Source organism: Phascolarctos cinereus, unplaced genomic scaffold (assembly GCF_003287225.1).
Source record: "Phascolarctos cinereus isolate Bilbo 61053 unplaced genomic scaffold, phaCin_HiC Scaffold_4;HRSCAF=312, whole genome shotgun sequence".
Classification (NCBI taxonomy): Eukaryota; Metazoa; Chordata; class Mammalia; order Diprotodontia; family Phascolarctidae; genus Phascolarctos; species Phascolarctos cinereus.
In genome coordinates this window covers 656283106-656296979 of record NW_027555847.1, presented here as the reverse complement: position 1 = coordinate 656296979, position 13874 = coordinate 656283106, and the positions used below count along the sequence as shown (strand labels likewise).

Below are 13874 nucleotides of genomic sequence, written 5' to 3'. Positions count from 1 at the left end.
TTCATTGAATTTCCATTTCCCCCCGCCCCCTTGAAGGATTATACTCAGTTTTGCTGGGCAGGTGATTCTTGGCTGTAATCGTAGCTTTTTTGGTCTCTGGAATATCATATTCCAAGCCCTCTGATCCTTTGATGTAGAAGCTGCTAAATCTTGTGTTATCCTGATTGTGGCTCTACAGTATTTGATTTGTTTCTTTTTGACTGCTTGCAGTATTTTCTCTTTGATCTGTGAGGTCTGGAATTTGGCTATAATGTTCCTGGAAGTTTTGCTTTTGGGATCTTTTTCAGGAACTGATTGGTGGATTCTTTCCATTTCCATTTTCCCCTCTGGTTCTAGAATATCAGGGCAGTTTTCCTTGATAATTTCTTGCAAGATGATGTCTAGACTCTTTTTTTTTTGATCATGACATTCAGGTAGTACAATAATTCTTAAATTATCTCACCTTTATCTATTTTCTAGGTCAGTTGTTTTTCCAATGAAATATTTCACATTTTCTTCTATTATTCATTCTCTTGACTTTGTTTCATTATTTCCTGATGTTTCATAAAGTCATTTGCTTCCATTTACCCAATTCTAACTTTTAAGGAATCATTTTCTTTTTTTGTTTTTGTTTTTGCATTTTGGTGAGATGATTGGGGTTAAGTGATTTGCCCAGGGTCGCACAGCTAGTAAGTGTTAAGTGTTTGGCCTGAGGCTGGATTTGAACTCAGGTGCTCCTGACTTCCAGCCCGGTTACGGTGCTCTATCCAGGAATCATTTTCTTTAGTGAGCTTTTGTACCTCCTTTTCCATTTGGCCAATTCTACTTTTTTAAGGAGTTTTTTTCTTCAGTGAATTTTTGTGCCTCTTTTTGCATTTGGTCAATTCTGCTTTTCAAGGAAATCTTCTCTTTATTGGGTTTTTGTGCTTGGCTTACTTTGTTTTTTAAAAGTGTTATGTTCTTCAGTAGTTTTTTTGTACCTGTTTTACCAATCTGTTGACTCATTTTTCATGATTTCCTTGCATCATTCTCATTTCTCTTCCCAATTTTCCCTCTAAATCTCTTACTTGATTTTTAAAATTCTTTTTGAGCTTTTCCACGGCCTGAGATCAATTTATATTTTTCTTTGAGGCTTTGGATGTAGGAATTTTGACTTTGTTGAATTCTTCTGAGTGTGTGTTTTGATCTTCTTTGTCACTGTAGTAACTTTCTATGGTCAGATTTTTTTTTACCTGTTGTTTGCTCATTTTTCAGCTTATATTTTGACTTTTAACTCTATGCTATAGTAGGGCTCTGCTTCCCAAGTGGAGGGGACACATCCCAAGCTTCAGGTTTTTTTATGCAGCTGCTTTTTTTTTAATGTTGATTTGCATTTTTCTTTTTTTCCCTTCTTTTCTTTTTTAATGTAAATTTATTTATTTTTAGTTTTCAACATTTACTTCCACAAGATTTTGAGTTCCAAATTTTCACCTTATCTCACCCCTCCCCCAGCCCCAAGATGGCATGCATTCTGAATACTCCTTCCCCTAGTCTGCCCTCTCTTCTATGTCTCTCCCCCCTTCTCTTATCCCCTTCCCCTTCTATTTTCCCATAGGGCAGGAAAGACTTCTGTACCCAATTTCCTGTATTTCTTATTTCCCAGTTGCATGTGAAAACATTTTTTTAAACATGTGTTTTTAAAACTTTGGGTTCCAAATTTTCTCTTTCCCTCCCCACCCACCCTCATGAAGGCAAGCAACTCAATATAGGTTATATGTGTGCAGTTATACAAAACACTTCCATAGTAGGCATGTTGTGAAGAACTAACTCTATTTCCCTTAATCCTATCCTGCCCTCCCATTTATTGTATTCTTTCTTTTGACCCTGTCCCTCCTCAGAAGTATTCGCTTCTGATTACCCCCTTTCCCAATCTGCCCTCCTCTCTATCAACCCCCTGCTCTCTTGTCGCCTTTTCTCCCTGTTTTCCTATAGGGTAAGACAGATTTCCATACCCAATTGAATGTGTATGTTATTTCCTCCTTAAGCCAAATCCTATGAGAATAAGATTCACTCATTCCCTCTCACCTTCCCCCATTTCCCCTCCACTGTAAGAGCCCCTTCTTTTCTGTTGTTTTTTTTTGTGAGATAACTTACCCCATTCTACCTCTCCCTTTCTTCCTCTCCCAGTATCATCCTCTCTCATCCCTTAATTCTATTCTCCAGATATGACCCTTTAATCTTCAACTCACCTTGTGCCATCTATCTATCTATCTATCTATCTATCTATCTATCTATCTATCTATCTATCTATCTCTACATATAATGTTTTTCTTCCAACTAGCCTAATACTGACAAAGGTCTCATGAGTTACAAATATCATCTTTCCACGCAGGAATGTAAACAGTTCAACCTTAGTAAGTCTCTTATGATTTCTCTTTCCTGTTTACCTCCTCATGTTCCACTTGAGTCTTGTATTTGAAAGTCAAATTTTCTATTCAGCTCTGGTCTTTTCATCAACAATGCTTGAATGACCATTTTTTCCCTTGAAGGATTATACTCAGTTTTGCTGGGTAGGTGATTCTTGGTTGTAATCCTATCTCCTTTGCCCTCCGGAATATTATATTCCATGCCCTGCTCCTTTAACATAGAAGCTGCTAAATCTTTTGTTATCCTGATTGTATTTCCACAATACTTGAATTGCTTCTTTCTGGCAGCTTGTAATATTTTCTCCTTGACCTGGGAACAGAGGTAATTCTGGGGACCTGTAAGTTTTTGGCTCTTCCAAGGTGGTATGATCTAGGGAGAGGTGTGTTTATTACTCTCCTGAACTGTGCACTGGTTTGTGAGCAACCACAAGCACTCTTTTCAGCCCTGGAACTGTGACCAGGGTGCCTTCTCTCCTATGACTGCAAGCTCTGCTGTGCTAGTGCTCCTCCTCACACTGGGATGAAGACCCAGGAGCGAGATCCAAGTAATGGCAATGCAACAGAGTCCTACCTCTGGTGCCAGCAAAGGGACTGCTGAAAATCTCCTTTTGATATGTTGTCTGATCCCCTTATTGTCTGGGGGCTGAGAGGTCTGGAGACCACCACTGCTGCCATTGATTCAGTTGTCAAAAGGCCTGCTCCTTGTTTGCTAGGGCCTGGTTTGCACTGGCAGGGCCTATACTGGACTGTGCTTCTCTCTCTCTCTCTGTTGCAACAGACCTTTCCTGCCAACCTTCTAAGTTGTCTTGAACTGAACAATTGTTTCACTCCATCACTGTGTGGGTTCTGCCACTCTACAATTTGTTTAGAGACATTATTTAAAGTTATTTGGAGGGGTTTGGGGGAAACCTCAGGTGAGTCCCTGACTTTACTCCACCATCTTGGTTCTGCCTCCTCCATAACTTCACTATTGTTTAGGGAACTACCACATCCTTGAGAAGTCTTGGCAGCTGGCTACTTGCCCTGTGTACTGTGCAGTACGATTTTAACTCCTCCCTTCTCAACTCCCTGTCTTCAACACCTATAATCAGATAAGCTCTTCCCTATTATTTGGCAAAAGTTGCTTGTGTTCCCCAGTGGCAATCTCCAGGTTTCACCACAGATCAAAGGACCATAAAACCTCATGCTTCAGGGCTTTGGGGATGAGTGAGGAGATAGCAGAAGTTGCTGAGAGAGGCAGAGTTTTTTTTTTTGGGTGGGGGCGCTTGATCACAGTGTAAGCTATATACTACACAGCAGTGCATCCCTTGGGAAGGAATAATTTCACTAACTCTTCCTCCACCAACTTCAGCTCTTATGGTTCTAGTTCCCATGAAATCACACTTCCACCTTGCCATCCTTGTTGTGTCTCAAGCAGAGTTCTCTGTCTAGCCAAGCACTGGGCCACCACTGCCAGCAGTTTATAGGCTGCCCAGGAAAAAGTGTGTGTGTGTGTGTGTGTGTGTGTGTGTGTGTGTGTGTGTGTGTGTGTGTGTGTCAGTGAGTGAGAGAGAGAGAGAGAGAGAGAGAGAGAGAGAGAGAGAGAGAGAAGAGAAAAGAGAGAAGAGAGAGTGAGTGTTTCAAGCAAAATATTCAGGAGAGACCAGAGAATGAGGCAAATCTTTCTTCAAGAGACACTTATGTCCCTGGGAAGCCAATGCATTTGATCTTAACTGTGGGGCACAAGTATTTTCTCTGAGTAATGTGTCTTCCTTTCCCCTGTGATCAAAGGATCATAAAACCACATGCTTCAGGACTGTAGGGCAGAGTGAAGAGAGAGAAGAAGGAACTGGGAGGGGCAGGGTTTTGGTGGGACCCTTGATCACAGTGGAAGGTCTATACCTTGGGGCTCATACTACAAAAATCCCTGTTCAGAGGTTGAACCTTGGGGACCATCAGAGACTGCCATGGGCAAGAAGGAATGTTCTCATTACAGAGTTCTTATGTATTTATCAATATAGAGAAGGCCATAGGTTCTAGGCACTAAGTCCTTTGAACTTTTCCTCAGCAATGCCCCCTTCAATTATCACTTCATTTCCATGCATTTCCACAACCAAAAACCTAGTACAAACTTTCATTAACTCAAGTTACTATATACTTCTGCCAGCAACAACTCTTCTTGGACATCCCTGTTGCCCACAACCAAATAGTGCACTGCACGGAAAGGCGCAAAATAAAGTGGGCCAGGTGGGGCAGCAGAACTAACTCAGTTTATTTTTCTGAGGGTACATACTATATAGAGAAAATTCATCCTAACTTCAAAGAGTCCTCCCTGTGAGACACTCCTCGAAACATCTGCTAAGGATATGATAACATACATTTCCTCCTTATCACAGTTCCTAGATAGGGTTGTAAATTCCAAGGCTTTTTCCTAGCGCCAGTATAGAGGAGTGAATATGTAAATCTAAGGTTCAAAGAGTGAGAAGGAATGCCTCAGGAGCCTCCTAGCAGGGAGAGATTTGGAGAGTCCTGCTTCTTTATCAGACTCTTAAGAGCGCCCTCAACAAATTCCTAGCTTTTTGAATTAGAAAGCAGCTTGAGGCAGTAAACATCCGTTCCCAACGCTGTGATCCTTGATTTAATTAAGGTGACAATACAGGGGACAATGAAACATAGTATGATGAATAATACTGCCCTAGAAAATGCATGAAGTAACAAGGCAGGTAAATTCTTAAATATATTGATCGCACTTAATTTCTCTAAGATCTCCACAGTCAAATTTTTTGGGTTGCCCCCCAGGGAATAACTGTCTGCAATCTCCTGGGTGGTATTTAGAATTGTGCCAGGCCCCCAGTAGGCAGGCACTTGTCTCATGAGGTATTAGGATCTGAAGCATCATAGGGTAGCAGGATAATGTAAATATATGAATATCTGCAATCACATTGTTTTCAAGGGTTCTAACTTATCTGCTAAATACAATACTGATTGTTCTAATAAATTGACTTTATACAATGTATCAATAGCTTCTTGTGCATTAAGTACTAAACATATATTTTTTGCTAAGTCATATACAAATTATGCAGTTTAGATTTCAGATTGTAGCACAATAGATGAAACAGCAGTAGATACAATAAAAGAAGCAACAATGATTAAACCAATAATAAGGAGACCAATAAATTGTTTTGATTAACTTAAGGAGGAAGTAATAATTTGAAGAACATGTTCACCAGAATTCTGAAGCTATTCATGTAAAACGTTGGTAGGGAAAATAGCAAATGATGATTGTTCTACCAAAAATACAATATAGTCATTATTATCAATACATTGTTTGAGAGTACTATTGACACAAGTAACATACTATTCAAAAGTAGTATTAGATTGAATAAAAGTTACATACCCATAAGACAAACTGGTATTAAAAACTGATGTAACAAGGAAAAAACAGGATTCAACATTGTTGCTAAATTTTGAAAAACATATAGGTGTCCTGGATACTAGAGATCTGAGGGTAATTGTAATCCTGACTTTATCCTGGAGATAGGGATCTTTTTGTCTTCCAAATATACAAGTGTTATTACTGTATGTATAGTCCCAATTTGTCCATATATGTGAGAGGTTGCATCCAGAGTGGAAAAGGAAAAATAAGTCCAGTGCTGAGCACTCTGTACATTACACACTTGAGCAGAAAGTAAAACTACTATTACTAAAAATACAAGTTCAGGTGTCTTTTATCACTCGATGAAAGGGAGCTTTCACTGGACCCCATGTGGGAAGGCGACTTGTCACTGTAGATTGGCTCCTTCTGCGCTTTCCCCGAATTCTCATACTCTGTATTCAAGCTGTGAGTTGTTATACATGTTCTGACATCTTTTTCCGGTATCTGGACAGGTTTATCAAAGTTTTCTGAAAAAATATAAGCATGCCTTTGTCCCCTTGTTAGTAATGGATCTGGTAATGGATCTGGGCCTCTGAATGTTTTTAGGCTGGAGTGTACTCATCTTTGTTAATATTTAGAAAATTAATAGCCAATTATAAAAATTAATAGCCAATTGCCAAAAATTAATAACCAATTATCAATGAGGGGTAGTAGCCCAGATCCCCCCCCTTTTTTTGAAAAGAATAATTTTAATATCTTTGTTTTTAATTATATAAAATGTTTGTGATCAGAGAAATGTTATAAAAAGCATAAAAGGAAGAAAATGTTTTGCTAATGGAAGCTCCTCAGGAGCATTATCTGTTTTGATTCATTTAAGTACACTCATAACTGTGAAGGCTTGTAAAATATGATTGATCACATATTTAATTGTACCACTTGTTTGTAAAGTGGCAAAAATGAAAGAAGAAAAGTATCCATTATAACATGAATATAAGAAAGCTTTTCAAAAGAAGGCATATAGGTTACATCCAATTGTCAAATATGTTTGGGAGAAAAGCCTCTTGATACATTTGAAACAGGCTGTTAATTAAAAAATAATCGTTATTTGTTTCTAATACTGTAGGAGTTTATTTATTCAAAAATAGTCACAAAATGTTTTCTTCTCTACAGTTAAGGTTGTTGTATTGGCAGAATATAGTTAATAAAAGGCTCAATAAAAGCTTAATAAAAGTTAAGTGGCAGCATTGTAGTTAAGAATCAATAATGGCATTGCTTTCAGTATATAATTGTGTATTAGTAATATATTTTAACTTTGCAGTCTCTATATTTGAGAGACATAAACAGATTACTTGTTATCAGAAACAACATTAATAGGCTCATAATATCTGCTATACCTGTACTTAACCCATCATGAATGTCATGAGTGCTGAAGGAATGGGGTTAAATCTAACAATCTTTTTGAAATACCTATGAATAATTAGTAAAAAAAGGTTAATATCTTAAGAAACGGTAAGTAACTATAAATATCAATATGACCAGAAAAAATAGTAATAGCAATTTGCCAATTCTTAAAGGAAACAAGAGTGTCTATTTGCCTTTTATTATAAGGTTAATTAATAACAGAAAGTAAATTTCCTGTAAGTTAAAAATTGTAGGGGACACTGGAGTACTAAGAATAGCACCTGGTACCTCTTCATTTAAAAAAATATGGGTGAGTTGAGCTTCAGGAATTTTTCTGTTTGACTAAATAAAGCTCCTTTTTTGCTTCAGGAGTTAATGTCCTAGGGGAATTTAGATTAGGATCTCCTCTAAATGTAAAAAAGAAATTAGCCAGTTGTTCTGTAGTAATTTGGAATGATGGTCAAAACTAATTAGTATCCTCTAAAAGTTTTTTAAAATCATTAAGTGCTTCACTGTTGTTTCAGTTACAATATGACCTAGGTAGGAAAATGGAGATTTTTCTTAAACTTTTTCTTGGGCTATAATAAGCCCATATTCTTGTAAAGCTAATTGAGGCTGAGGAAATAAATGTGTGAGTTTTCAGTGGAACAGCTACAAAGTATGTCACTATATAGTGTATTATTTTTGCATTGAGAAATTTTTTCCTAATTGGTTGTATAGCTTTATTAACAAAATTTTGACACATTGTAGGGCTGTTTTTCATGCCTTGAGGAAGGACTTTGTATTGAAACCTGGTTGCAGGGTATTCTGCATTAACACTGGGTATTGTAAAAGCAAAACATTTGTCAGCTTCTTGCAGTGGAATAGTAAAAAAGCAGTCTTTTAAATCAATAACTATCAAAGGCTAGGAAACAGAATTCACAGTGGGTGAAGGGAGACTTCATTAATAGCTCAGAGGTCATGAAGCATCTTCTATTTCGCTGACTTCATTTTAATAACAAAAACAGGTGAATTTCAAGGATATGTAAAGAATTCTGTATGTCCTTTTAAAAGTCTTGTTCAACTAATTGCTTTACTGTAAAAAGTTTCCTTTTTGTCAAAAGCCACTGTTTCACCCAAACTAAATAACAGCTCCCCTTAGATGTAAAATATCTTGCCCCCCACAAATTAAAGGGAATTAATTGAGTTTCAGCTATCTATTATTCTACTTAGTTTAAATTCATCTTAAAATAATTGATTAGTGGTGATCTACTAGGCAGGCTAAAGTTAATTAATATCTTTAAGAGTTTTTAAAGAATCTTGCCTATTTTGTAATATTTTGGGGGTCTAATTGTAGACTGTGAAACAATATGTCTAAAGTAAGCAAAGGGTGATTTCTTTTGTGCCTTATCAGGAGTAATTATAAATCTTTGAGACTGAAGAGCTTGTTAAAGCTCACACATTAATAAGGAAAGTTCGCTAAATTTATCATCCATATAATAAATTACTTTTGTCTGGGAATATTTTTGCCCAACAGGTTTAATAGTGTTATGAACAAAATTTTTGCACATGGTAGAAAGCATTCCTTCTTAAAGGAACATAATAGGAAAACTTCAAATACTAATTTAATAGAGATGACTATACCCAAATTAAAATTCAAAACAAAATTAGTTATAGTCCTAAGAGTCTTTTACCTTAAGCAGTAAGTTTCACTAATCATGGCTTAAAGCCAGATATAGTTAATTTTACTCCCATGGAGTTGTAATAAGTAACAAAGATTTACCAAGTCACATACATAAGAGATTTCACTTAACATCTTTCTTCTCAAATTTAAACTTTTCTGGTAAAAAAGCCAATTATTAGAAATCATTTCATATAGTTGCAGCTTCTCAGCAAGCTAAATTAATTGTTTAGGAACTGCATAATCCTAACAAGTCTCTTCTCTCTCTCTCTCTCTTCTCTCTCTCTCTCTCTCTCTCTCTTTCTTTTTTTCAGGGCAGATGACCTTGCCCACAACAGATAATTTCCAGGAGCCCTGGCAAATTTACAAAGTAGAGGGAATTGCCTTGTGCCCCTCCTTTTCACTCATAAGTAATTAAAAATTCTAGGTTTTAACATTAAAACAGTAACTTCAAATAACTTAATTAACAATCTGGTAATTTTCATAAGTGATAGTCAAATTGTTTTAACTATAGGCTGTTCTTTAATTACAGGTAAAGATGAAAATACCTGACTTTCTAATTGACAGTTACAAAACATTACAAGCAAGATTAACTGGACTTGATAAAATAATTTAGCTGGTTTTTACACAGCTTTCCCACTGTCTTTCAGTTTTTAATTGACATTTTAATGACATCTAATTATTAAAAATTGTTTGACGTAACACAAAACAATACAAAAGTTTACCAATTTGTAATGATACTAGATTTTTAAAATTTGAAACAAGCATATTACTAATTTGAATGAGCTAAATTATCTTTTGATTGTGTTCCAAATGCATAAAAATTTTTTTAACTGAGGGTACTCCTTTTCACTATTCTCATTCTGTTCTCACACCCCAACTTGGCCAGGGTTGGAATGGAGAAAGGAAGAGAATATTTTCCAACAACTTATCTTTGATAATCTTTCAATTTTACACCCAAAGCTTTGGCCAGGGCTTTAGAATGCAAAAAAGAAAGAGAATTTTTTCCTAACAATTCTCAAAAAGTTTCAAAACCTTTTTACTTTCAAAACCTCTAATCACACTGTGCAAATAAATTATACCTTCCTTAAGCTTGCTATACAAACTCCTCTCTCCTACATGCTTAAACTTATTTACCTAGCTAATTTTAAGTCCATGGGCACTTCTTCCCCTCTGCTTTCTGCCCTTTGTATCCGCCTTTTCTAACAAGCCCTTGCATTTAAATTTTCTCCCAGTGTTGTTTAACTGAAGGTAAATATACATCTTTCTGTTTCAGGGGAATGCACATCTCTCTGTTGTTTAACAGAATGCACATCTTCATCTTCTCAACTGCTCAACTGTTCCTCAAAGGCCTTATGCATTTCTTCTTCCTCCTCTGTTCCTGCCTCCTTATCTAGCCGTATCACTTTCTCAGCTGCTAGTACTTTCTCCAGGGGCGTAAAACATATTTTTTAACACATTCCACATTAAAAAGGTAGCAATGGAGAATGCACCAGGGCCCTCTTCTCTGTAGTATTCACTTAGTTGCTTGCCTACAATCTCCCATTTCTCTAAATCAATTGTTCCTTTTTGTGGAAACCATGGGCAGCATTTTTCTACACATTCTAAAAATTCCTGTAGCTGACTGTTTGGAATAATGAAATCTCTTTCTTTCACTATTTTCTTTAGTAATCTTAGGTAATAATCTCTATCTCTTTTTCCACTTTGCACCTGACCCATTCTTTTGATCTTAAGGGCGCCTCTTAAGACCGAAAGTATGTATATGGGCCTTTCCAAAGCGACACTATTTCTTATGCTCTAAGTACCGAGCCTGTTTTAACTTTCTAATCAATTTCTTGTAATTTATAATCTCCCACGTAAGCCTGGTGGTTTTCCCCCTCTTAGCCCTAAAATTGCTAAGGGGAAATCTGTACTGACCCTCATTCCCTTTACCTTAATACCGCAGCGTCCAGCCACTTAAGGACCTTGTTTCCTGGCGTAGTAGCCAGCAAGGGTTTTTTCTGTGGAGTGCAAGAGAACTGCCGCTTCTCGGACTTTTTGTCCTTGTTCCGGCTCCAAACGTTGCCTGCAACCAGATAGTATGCTGAACCGAAAGGTGCGAAATAAAGTGGGCCAGGCGGAGCAGCAGAACTGACTCAGTTTATTTTTTTGAGGGTACATACTATATAGAGAAAATCCATCCTAACTTCAAAGAGTCCTCCCTGTGAGACACTCCCCGAAACATCTGCTAAGGATGTGATAACATACATTTCCTCCTTATCAGAGAGGATTGTAAATTCCAAGGCTTTTTCCTGGCGCCTGTATAGAGGAGTGAATACGTAAATCTAAGGTTCAAAGAGTGAGAAGGAATGCCTCAGGAGCCTCCTAGCAGGGAGAGATTTGGAAAGCCCTGCTTCTTTATCAGACTCTTAAGAGCAGCCCTCAACACATCCCATCTGACTAAGGCTTCTCATTCACTATTCGGATTATATTGTTTCTCTTGTTCAGAAACTTTTATTGGCTTCCCATTGCTTCAAGATCAAGTTCAAATTCCTTCAAGGCTCTGTGCACCATCTAGCCCGAAGCTACATTTTCCATTTTATCCCATTGGGCAACTAGAGCTCCAAAGGCTTTGAGGAATATACATATATGGAATGACTGAAGAAGCTGGAAGAACTTAGTCTCCAGGATCAACTATAAAATCCTCTTTTTGGCATTCAAAGCCCTCCACTTCATTCCCCTGCACATATTCAGTGTTCCAGTGACATTGGTCTTCTTGCTATTCTTTGAGCAAGATATTCCATCTCCTGACTCCAGGCATTTTAGCTGACTGTCCCCCATACCTGGAATTAAATCTCTCCTCATCTCCATCTCCTGGTTTCCCTAGCTTTCTTCAGGTCTCTAAACAAAGAAGCTTTTCCTCCCCTTAATGCATGTGTCTTTCCTCTAAATCTCCAGTTTATCCTGTCTACATCTTCTCTGTACATAGTTGTTTGTATTATTAGCCTGTTAACCTGTGACCTCCTTGAGAGCAGGGATTGTTTTTTACCTTTCTTGGAATACTTAGCGTTTAGCGCAGTGACTGAAACATAGTAGGTCTTTAATAAGTGATTCTTGACTGACACATTTTTTTCCTCCCGGAGAGTTGACTGTTAAACATTTAGCAGCACCCCCTGATTTAAATCCAAATCTTCCTGACTCTAAAGTCCAGCTTGCTCTCTTTTTCTGACTCATTCTCTCTCTCTAGGTCTCTTCTAGATCTCTCTCCATACACATAACACTCACACAAAGAAGATAAGAGTAGATGACAGAGAATTAATATAAAGCATCAAACAGTCCTAGAAAAATAGTGTCAGGAATGCTAAGACTCAGAACAAGATTTGTGCACACAAATGTGTAAAAGTAGTCCCACACTGGGAGTTCACTATAATGATGAAATCACAGGTCTAGTAAAAATGTTTTGTATGTATCTTGTATTTTACCTTCCTTGTGAGGAAAGCTAAGAACAACGAAAGGTTGTTGTTTTTTTAAAGCGATATTGGGGGAAAGAGGGGAATCAAAAACCAGACAAGGCTAGTGCTTGGTTTAAATGGAGCACTGTTAATTGAGAATAGAGAGAAAGAATAGCTGCTCATCTTTTATTTTGCTTCAGTTTTCTTGGCTAAGGAGAATGATCTTTGCATTGTAAAGGACAAGATAAAAATGGTTAACTCAGACTGGGTACCCAAGATATGTAAAGACATGGTGAAGGTACAGCTAGCTGTGCCTGATGAAGGCAAGTCAGCAGACCCAGGTGAAACACATCAATCAACCAACCAATCAAACAGTCAACAATCATTTGAGTTCCTATATGCCACACACTGTGCTAGGCTGTCCTTGCCCTTAAGGACCTTACATTCCACTAGGGAGATACAGCATTTTTACAGATAGTTAAAATACAAGATACTTACAAAATAATCTTGTTTCTTATGAGACTTGTGATTTCATTATTACAGTAAGCTTCCAGTATGGGACTACATCTACTACTGCACACTTATGGTCTTAGAATTACCCAATGTGAGATTGAGTGATTTGCCCAGGGTCACATAGTAAGCATGTATCAGGAGCAAGACCCAAAGCTTCCTGACTTTGAGACTAGCTCTCTATTCACTTTTGTACTGACTGCTCAAAATTAATCCACAGTGATTTTGTGGGGAGAGGTTCTAACAACTGAAAGGATAAGAAGGCCTCTTGAAGGAGATAGCATTTGGGCTGAGCCTCGAAGGGAGCCAAGGAGTCTGGGAGATAAGAAAAGAGAGCATTCCAGCTATGGAGGAAAGCTGAGCAAAGGTATGGAGACAGAAAATGGAAGATCATGTACTGGGGTGGGGGATGGGTGGGAAAGTGAGGAGGTGTATACAGGAGAGTTCTATGGTACAGCCTGGAAAGGCAGCTCAGAGCCAGATTGTGAAGGACTTGCAATGTCAAATTGAAAAGTTTGTATTTTATCATGGTGGCACTGAGGAGTTCCTGAAGCTTCTTGAGCAGGATAGTGATGTGGTTAGACCTGAACTTTAGGCTTATCAATTTGAGGGCTATGTAGAGAGGATGAATTGGTGTGGGGGGAGACTAGAGGGAAGGAAACCAACTGGGAGGCTACTACAATAGTCCAGAAAAGAAGTGATGAGGGTCTGAACTAGAGTGCTCATGGTGTAAGTAGAGAGAAGGAAGTGGATACAGAGGCTGTTGAGGAGGTGGAATTGACAAGATCTTGGCAACTGATTAAAAATGGGAGGTGAGAGTGGGAAATGTCAAGGATGAGTCCTAGACTGTGAACTTCTGTGACTGGAAGAATAATAATTTCTCTTTTTTCAAGGTGCCAGACAGTAATAAATGAAAAAAAAATGGCATGCCATGTTCCTTTAACTCTTGGCCTGGCTTCATATCAAATGTCTTACTTGTTAGAAGAAATTTTTTTCCTTCAAATTAAAAAAAAAGTGTCAAATATCAACCTACACCCTCACATAACTAAAGATACTGGTTGATGTGGCTGGGCAGCTGGGTGTCATGGTGGATAGGGTGTTGGATCTGAAGTCAGGATGACCTGAGTTCAAAT

General features: G+C 37.8%; 1 protein-coding gene and 1 long non-coding RNA gene across 2 annotated transcripts in view; one reads left to right on the top strand and one right to left on the bottom strand.

The window, feature by feature from the left end:
- Positions 1-13874, top strand: part of LOC110214269 (Ig heavy chain Mem5-like) — a gene marked incomplete at its 5' end in the record, with an annotated part of 47372 nt that overhangs the window by 18368 nt on the left and 15130 nt on the right.
- On the bottom strand, positions 4612-11184 carry LOC144457060 (uncharacterized). Its single transcript, XR_013486376.1, has 2 exons — positions 10733-11184; positions 4612-6266 (listed from the first exon to the last, which is right to left on the bottom strand). It is a non-coding gene; the product is annotated as an uncharacterized LOC144457060 (long non-coding RNA).